This window comes from Aquarana catesbeiana, linkage group LG05 (genome assembly GCF_042186555.1).
Source record: "Aquarana catesbeiana isolate 2022-GZ linkage group LG05, ASM4218655v1, whole genome shotgun sequence".
NCBI classification, from domain to species: domain Eukaryota; kingdom Metazoa; phylum Chordata; class Amphibia; order Anura; family Ranidae; genus Aquarana; species Aquarana catesbeiana.
In genome coordinates, this window is record NC_133328.1 from 450465311 (window position 1) to 450474786 (window position 9476).

Consider the following 9476-nt stretch of genomic DNA (forward strand, 5'->3'; position numbering starts at 1 on the left):
TATAGCCTGCTCTCAAACTTTGTGTGGCGGAAAATCCGATGGAAAAAGTCCGATGGAGTCCACACACGGTCGGATTTTCCGACAACACGCTTCGATCGCACATTTTCCGTCGGAAAATCCAACCGCGTGTACGGGGCAGTACTCTTGTTGGGCATATGAACGGGCCCTGCTGTGAAATTTTATGTCAAAAATTGTAATTATGTATATAGAAAGCAGGTGTAGATATGGCGCTGCTCTAGTGTGGTAAATTTTGATAATGAACCAACGTTTAGTGCTTTGTGCAGTCTCCTTACTTCTGTGTAGAGGCTTAGTAATGTGTTAAATAGCAAAAAGCTTGGACATTGTGTATGTGAACAAAATCACAGTGGTATCTTGTTGACAAATTATGTTTCAAAGCAAAATATGTGGATAAATGAAACGCAACCGCACTAAGCACACGGCACACTATTTAAGCAAAAGAGGTGTAGCAAGATGGACGCTCCTTGTAAACATCCGATGACGAAACGCGTAGGGGGGACTTACGAACGTCTTGCATCACCTCCAGTTAGAAGAACACAGGCTGTTTGTGATGGAATTTATTCTTTCATGCTTAAAATTACCTTTTAAAATGTGAGTACGAACTTTTGCTTATGTTACAATAAAGCTTCTTCATACGGTTTTACACTATGGGCATTCCCTCTCTCTTTTTATGATGAACATATTTAAATCGGTAAACAGCACTTAAAGCACAGACCGGAGATACCCAGGGTTGCTACACAGTGGCAGATACTGTGACTGCACACACCCCTGCAGGGGTAAGGCTATCCAGTGAGTGCAAGCATAATAAGAGCATGTTTAAGAAGCACCATCACCAAGTCAGCACCTGGATAAGAAGTTTCTTATACAACATTGTCTTCCAAAGAGGATTTTTCCCTTTGAGCCATATAAAAAGACTTTAAAAAAAAACGAAATTTTCGTTTCCAATAAGCACTGTTTTTTTGCACATAAGTCACTTTATTAAATCTAAGCACAAGTCACTTTTCGATTAACAAAGACTATACCAGCACTCTTTAGATATGAAGCACTATTTGCACTTTGTTACTTATTAATGCAATGAAATGTGATATAGGATTGCGGCGTTTTATTTACAAAATTAGCACTTTATATTTATGATTAAACACTTAAATAGAACAATCCACACTATATCTGGGTAAAATCACGTACAGGAACACAGCTAGGATCATAAAATTCTATTGGTAAATAGCCGCCAGAGGCTGTAGTAAAATTAAACGACAATTGGGTTTTAGAGGCTAAAAACAAAAGTTGGGTCCTAAACATCCCAATTTTCGTTTTCAACATATTTTGCTTTGAAACCACTGTGATTTTGTTCACATACACAATGTTCAAGGTTTTTGCTATTTAACACATTACTTAGCCTCTACACAGAAGTAAGGAGACTGCACAAAGCACTAAACGGTGGTTCATCATCAAAATTTACCCCACTAGAGCAGCGCCATATCTACACCTGCTTTCTATATACACTCTAGTACATCCCACCTAGGTGGAATTGTATCTGTAGAGGCAGCAGCTCTATATCTCAGTAGTACCCATATCCACTGTGCGGACTTACCTCACATATTTAAAAATTGTAATTACATGCTCTGTTAAACAGGGTTAGAAAAATTGGGCCTTTGGTTTTGGTGGTGCCAGAAAACTGTAAGCCCTTACAGTTATTCTTGTTGGGAGCAGGAACGGGCCCTGCTGTGAAATATTATTTAAAAAATTTGTAATTGTAAGGTTCATCCTCAAGACCAGTAACCCAGTGGATGCTCTGTTGGAAAGGTCTCCAAGTCTGCTCTTGCCCCAAGATATTCCTACACCATATAATGCAGACACTGGCGATGGTTGCTTGAACCGATCAGACCTTAGCACTGAGGACTGTTTCATTCTCTGCTCCCTCTGCGAAAGCAGGATGAGATCTGTAACTTTACCCTTGTAACATGGATCAAGGAGGGTTGCCAGCTAGTAATGATCCCTCTCCTTGATACCACGAATCCTAGGGTTCTTTCGCAGGCTGTGCAGAATCAGGGAGGCCATGCAGCTTTAGTTTGCAGAGGCATTCGATTCTGAGTCCTCTGGGTCATTAAGGATCACATTATCCTTAACTACCTCCTCCCAGCCACGTACAACTCCTTGGGTTTCTGGGGACTGAAACCCATCCCTTGAAGACTGCTGCTGAGTGTTATCCTCTACATCCATACTGACACAATCCTCCTCCTCCTCTTCTTCTTGTGTGTTTGGCGGGCCCACAGGAATGCAATCTGGATAAAGGGGGCTTTAAGAGGAAAGGAAGTCCTCCTCTTCCTCCCGCTGTACTGCCTTAAGTGCCCTGTCCATGATTCCACGAAGCGTGTGCATCATTATCGCTGCTCACCATCCTTGTGGCCTCCTCAAATGGTGACAGGACATTGCATGCATCCTCGATCAGTAGCCACTGGCATGGTGAAAAGAAGCCAAGCTCCCCTCACCCTGTCCTGGTGCCATACTCGCACAGGCACTCGTTGATTACCCTCTGCTGTGTGTGCAGCCATTGCAGCATTGCCAACGTTGAGTTCCACCTGGTGGGCATGTCACAAATGAGGTGGTTGGTGGGCAGGTTGCATTCCCTTTGAATGTCAGCCAGCCGAGCACTGACATTGTATGACAGACTTTTCTGGCCTGCCTCAGGAGTACTTGGTCAAGAACTGCTGCACCACCAAATTCAGGATGTGTGCCAAACATGGAACATGGGTCAAGTATCCCTGTCAGAGGGTGGAGAGAAGGTTGGTGCCATTGTTGCATACAACCATTCCTGGCTGAAGCTGGCATGGCGTCAACCACCTCTGAGCCTGCCCCTGCAGAGCTGACAGAATCTCTGCCTCCGTGTGGCTCATGTCACATAGGCAGGCCAACTCAAGCACCACATGGCATCTTTTAGCCTGACTGCTTGCGTATACCCTAGAACACTTACAGAGCACTGCTAGTTAAGAGGACAAATCTGCAGAAGAGGCCATAGAGGAAGAAGAAGAGGAGGGGGTGGAGGAGAGAGATGTGGCAGAATCACCACTAGCATTTTGGAGGTGTGGTGGTGGAACAAGCTCCAACAACACCGAACCCTGTCCTGCATCCTTCCCAGCTGTCAGCAGAGTTACCCAGTAAGCAGTGAAGGAAAGGTAACGTCCCTGCCCAAAACACTGCCTTCCACATGGCGGTAGAGAGCCAGAATGGCCTTCCATTAAAAGAATTGGCGTTTTGGAACCCACCACTGAGGTACAGTACATTCTACAAATTCACGAAAGGGGACAGAGTCTACCAGCTGAAAAGGCAGCAGTTGCAGTTAGACCCTGAGCATGTGGATGGTTGGGACCGAATTTCTTTTTACGGTTCAGCAACTGACCCGACCCGGAAGTGACATCCGTCCCTATGAGCCGTGTACACCGCCGATCGCAGTCCCGAATACCCGGAAGGCATTGTGAACCAGCAGTGTGACTGGATGTAGGATAGCACTGCAGAGACACAGCCACCATCACATCCATATTGGACTCCCTCCTCTCTCACCCGGCCGTCGGAGCGGATGATACTATATGCCAATTTATAGCATACTTTTGTGAGTGGATTTTAACCTTACTACTTTTATTAAAATAATTTGCTTACTGCACGTAGAGGGCGCTGTTCTTCTGTCCTTTATGGGGTAGGGAAATTTGCCTGCTAAAATCAATAAGTGGTGTACTGCTAGCAGATTGGCTGTAAATCCTTGGGTCACCTATTGCTATGCCTTCATTCCTCTCAGTGCAGGTTTTTGAGAGGACTGAAGATATAATAGGGTTAGAGATCCCAGATGAGGAGCAAGGAAAAGTCCGCCTTTTTGTATGATGTGGGTCTTTCAAGTGCTGTTGCCAATGGACTGCATGGCAGGTCGTCATATATCTGATCAAGCATGTGATGCCCAATGCGGCTGCTGTTCTGGCCACGCTTGATCCGCTTCAGACATAGGTTGCAAACAGCAATGGTGCACATATGTGAAAAAGGCCCACACCGAGGAACTTTTAAAAGTCAGCGGGGAGTCAGCAGTGCCCTGCACCTGCGGAGCTCTGCAGTGTGGTGCAATAGGGTGGCTGCCCTTAAGCTGTCCCCTAGAGGACATCCTGCCTCGTTGGAGTTGAGCCTCCTTCTCCTCTCTTTTATCAGGCACCCAAGTACAGTCAGTGATCTCATCATCCCAGTGTCACACCTGGCAGTATTCTGCAGCTGGGGGAACATGACTGCCAGTTTCTTGTCCTTCTGTGGCACCCCCTCTCTCTAGGCTCACGTTACTCCCTTCTTCAACCTGGGAACCAACATCGGAGACTTCAAATCGCTGTGCATCCTCCAGCAGCATATAACCGACACTGTGGTCAAATAATCCTGGGGACTCCTCTGTGCATGATGGTGGGAAGAAGTGACTGTGAACAAGGAGCCAGTGGAATAGGCTGCTTTGGCAGCTGCATTGGCAGGCAAACTACTCTGAGCCTGGGTGACAGAGGATGGGGAGGACGAGGGCGGCTTTGTTATCCACCCCACCAACTCTTCTGCATGTTGTGGCTCAATAACATGGCCAGCAGCAGGAAAAAAGGACAAGCGTGCCACCTGCAGAGGATGCACCATGTCCATGACCACCACTAGGGATGAGCTTCGAGTTCGAGTCGAACTCATGTTCGACTCGAACATTGGCTGTTCGCAAGTTCACCGAACAGCGAACAATTTGGGGTGTTCGCGGCAAATTCGAATGCCGCGGAACACCCTTTAAAAGTCTATGGGAGAAATCAAAAGTGCTAATTTTAAAGGCTAATATGCAAGTTATTGTCATAAAAAGTGTTTGGGGACCTGGGTCCTGCCCCAGGGGACATGGATCAATGCAAAAAAAAGTTTTAAAAACGGCCGTTTTTTCAGGAGCAGTGATTTTAATAATGCTTAAAGTCAATCAATAAAAGTGTAATATCCCTTTAAATTTCGTACCTGGGGGGTGTCTATAGTGTGCCTGTAAAGGGGCGCATGTTTCCTGTGTTTAGAACAGTCTGACAGCAAAATGACATTTTGAAGGAAAAAACTCATTTAAAACTACTCGCGGCTATTGCATTGCCGACAATACACATAGAAGTTCATTGATAAAAACGGCATGGGAATTCCCCAAAGGGGAACCCCGAACCAAAATTAAAAAAAAAAAATGACGTGGGAGTCCCCCTAAATTCCATACCAGGCCCTTCAGGTCTGGTATGGATATTAAGGGGAACCCCGGCCAAAATTTAAAAAAAAAAATGACGTGGGGTTCCCCCTAAATTCCATACCAGACCCTTCAGGTCTGGTATGGATTTTAAGGGGAACCCCGCGCCAAAAAAAAAAAAAAAAAACGGCGTGGGGTCCCCCCAAAAATCCATACCAGACCCTTATCCGAGCACGCAACCTGGCAGGCCGCAGGAAAAGAGGGGGGGACGAGAGTGCGGCCCCCCCTCCCTCCTGAACCGTACCAGGCCACATGCCCTCAACATTGGGAGGGTGCTTTGGGGTAGCCCCCCAAAACACCTTGTCCCCATGTTGATGAGGACAAGGGCCTCATCCCCACAACCCTGGCCGGTGGTTGTGGGGGTCTGCGGGCGGAGGGCTTATCGGAATCTGGAAGCCCCCTTTAACAAGGTGACCCCCAGATCCCGGCCCCCCCCTGTGTGAAATGGTAAGGGGGTACATAAGTACCCCTACCATTTCACGAAAAAAGTGTCAAAAATGTTAAAAATGACAAGAGACAGTTTTTGACAATTCCTTTATTTAAATGCTTCTTCTTTCTTCTATCTTCCTTCATCTTCTGGTTCTTCTGGCTCTTCTGGTTCTTCCTCCGGCGTTCTCGTCCAGCATCTCCTCCGCGGCGTCTTCTATCTTCTTCTCCTCGGGCCGCTCCGCACCCATGGCATGGGGGGGAGGCTCCCGCTCTTCTCTTCTTCTTTTCTTCTCTTCTTCTCTTCTTCTCTTCTTCTCTTCTTCTTTTCTTCTTTTCTTCTCCGGGCCGCTCCGCAATCCATGCTGGCATGGAGGGAGGCTCCCGCTGTGTGACGGCGCTCCTCGTCTGACAGTTCTTAAATAACGGCCCCGCCCCCCTCTGACGCACGGTGACTTGACGGGACTTCCCTGTGACGTCACGGGGAATGCCACAGGGAAGTCCCGACAAGTCACCGTGCGTCAGAGGGGGGCGGGGTCACCGGGTGGCCCCGCCCCCCCGTTATTTAAGAACTGTCAGACGAGGAGCGCCGTCACACAGCGGGAGCCTCCCTCCATGCCAGCATGGATTGCGGAGCGGCCCGGAGAAGAAAATGAAGAAGAGAAGAAGAGAAGAAAAGAAGAAGAGAAGAAGAGAAGAAGAGAAGAGCGGGAGCCTCCCCCCCATGCCATGGGTGCGGAGCGGCCCGAGGAGAAGAAGACAGAAGACGCCGCGGAGGAGATGCTGGACGAGAACGCCGGAGGAAGAACCAGAAGAGCCAGAAGAACCAGAAGAACCAGAAGATGAAGGAAGATAGAAGAAAGAAGAAGCATTTAAATAAAGGAATTGTCAAAAACTGTCTCTTGTCATTTTTAACATTTTTGACACTTTCTTCGTGAAATGGTAGGGGTACTTATGTACCCCCTTACCATTTCACACAGGGGGGGGGCCGGGATCTGGGGGTCACCTTGTTAAAGGGCGCTTCCAGATTCCGATAAGCCCCCCGCCCGCAGACCCCCACAACCACCGGCCAGGGTTGTGGGGATGAGGCCCTTGTCCTCATCAACATGGGGACAAGGTGTTTTGGGGGCTACCCCAAAGCACCCTCCCAATGTTGAGGGCATGTGGCCTGGTACGGTTCAGGAGGGAGGGGGGGCCGCACTCTCGTCCCCCCCTCTTTTCCTGCGGCCTGCCAGGTTGCGTGCTCGGATAAGGGTCTGGTATGGATTTTTGGGGGGACCCCACGCCGTTTTTTTTTTTTTTTTTGGCGCGGGGTTCCCCTTAAAATCCATACCAGACCTGAAGGGTCTGGTATGGAATTTAGGGGGAACCCCACGTCATTTTTTTTTTTAAATTTTGGCCGGGGTTCCCCTTAATATCCATACCAGACCTGAAGGGCCTGGTATGGAATTTAGGAGGACTCCCACGTCATTTTTTTTTTTTAATTTTGGTTCGGGGTTCCCCTTTGGGGAATTCCCATGCCGTTTTTATCAATGAACTTCTATGTGTATTGTCGGCAATGCAATAGCCGCGAGTAGTTTTAAATGAGTTTTTTCTTTCAAAATGTCATTTTGCTGTCAGACTATTCTAAACACAGGAAACATGCGCCCCTTTACAGTCATACTATAGACACCCCCCAGCTACGAAATTTAAAGGGATATTACACTTTTATTGTTTGACTTTAAGCATTATTAAAATCACTGCTCCTGAAAAAACGGCCATTTTTAAAACTTTTTTTTGCATTGATCCATGTCCCCTGGGGCAGGACCCAGGTCCCCAAACACTTTTTATGACAATAACTTTCATATAAGCCTTTAAAATTAGCACTTTTGATTATTCATGTTCGTGTCCCATAGACTTTAACGGTGTTCGCATGTTCGAACGAACTTTTTTCCTGTTCGCATGTTCTGGTGCGAACCGAACAGGGGGGTGTTCGGCTCATCCCTAACCACCACTGTTGACTGTAGACACAGAGGCTGCATGCCCTCTTTTAGTCGCCTGTGAGCATCTACCTCTCCTTGGTGGCCTTCTGGACATGATGTATTTTTTTGTTTTGCAACACCACCCTACACTGTATTATATACTGTGTACACCGCCTGAAGTGTATTAGAAACTGTACCCCAACTGAATACACTGTATATATAGGCTACTATATATATATACTATATACTACACCGCCGTAGCACTGAATTAGAAACTGTACAATGGCTGCACTGTATTGTATACTGTGTACACCACCATAAGTGTATTAGAAACTGTACACACTGTATTAGATACTGTGTACACCGCCTGAAGTGTATTAGAAACTGTGCACACTGTATTAGATACTGTGTACACTGCCTGCACTGGATTAGAAACTGTACAAATGCTGCACTGTATTATATACTGTGTACACCACCAGAAAAGTATTAGAAAATGTACACACTGTATAAAATACTGTGTACACCGCCTGCACTGTATTAGAAACTGTACAACGGCTGCACTGTATTGTATACCGTGTACACTGCCTGAAGTGTATTAGAAACTGTAAACACTGTATTAGATACTGTGTACACCGCCTGCACTGTATTAGAAACTGTACAATGGCTGCACTGTATTGTATACTGTGTACACCACCAGAGGTGTAGTAGAAACTGTACACACTGTATTAGATACTGTGTACACCGCCTGCACTGTATTAGAAACTATACAATGGCTGCACTGTATTGTATACTGTGTACACCACCAGAAGTGTATTAGAAACTGTACACACTGTATTAGATACTGTGTACATTGCCTGAAGTGTATTAGAAAATGTACACACCATATTAGGTACTGTGTACACCGCCTGCACTGTATTAGAAACTGTACAACGGCTGCACTGTATTGTATACTGTGTACACCACCAGAAGTGTAGTAGAAACTGTATACACTGTATTAGATACTGTGTACACCACCTGAAGTGTATTAGAAACTGTACACACTGTATTAGATACTGTGTACACCATCTGAAGTGTATTAGAAACTGTGCACACTGTATTAGATACTGTGTACACCGCCTGCACTGGATTAGAAACTATACAATGGCTGCACTGGATTATATACTGTGTACACCACCAGAAATGTATTAGAAAATGTACACACTGTATAAATTACTGTGTACACCGCCTGCACTGTATTAGAAACTGTACAATGGCTGCACTGTATTGTATACCGTGTACACCACCGGAAATGTATTAGAAACTGTACACACTGTATAAGATACTGTGTACACCACCTGCACTGTATTGGAAACTGTACAATGGCTTCACTGTATTGTATACTGTGTACACCGCCTGAAGTGTATTAAAAACTGTACACACTGTATTAGATACTGTACAATGGCTGCACTGTATTGTATACTGTGTACACCACCATAAGTGTATTAGAAACTGTTAGGGATGAGCTTCAAGTTCGAGTCGAACTCATGTTCGACTCGAACATTGGCTGTTCGCATGTTCGCCGAACAGCGAACAATTTGGGGTGTTCGCGGCAAATTCGAATGCCGCAGAATACCCTTTAAAAGTCTATGGGAGAAATCAAAAGTGCTAATTTTAAAGGCTTATATGCAAGTTATTGTCATAAAAAGTGTTTGGGGACCCGGGTCCTGCCCCAGGGGACATAGATCAATGCAAAAAAAAGTTTTAAAAACAGACGTTTTTTCAGGAGCAAGGATTTTAATAATGCTTAAAGTCAAACAATAAAAGTGTAATAT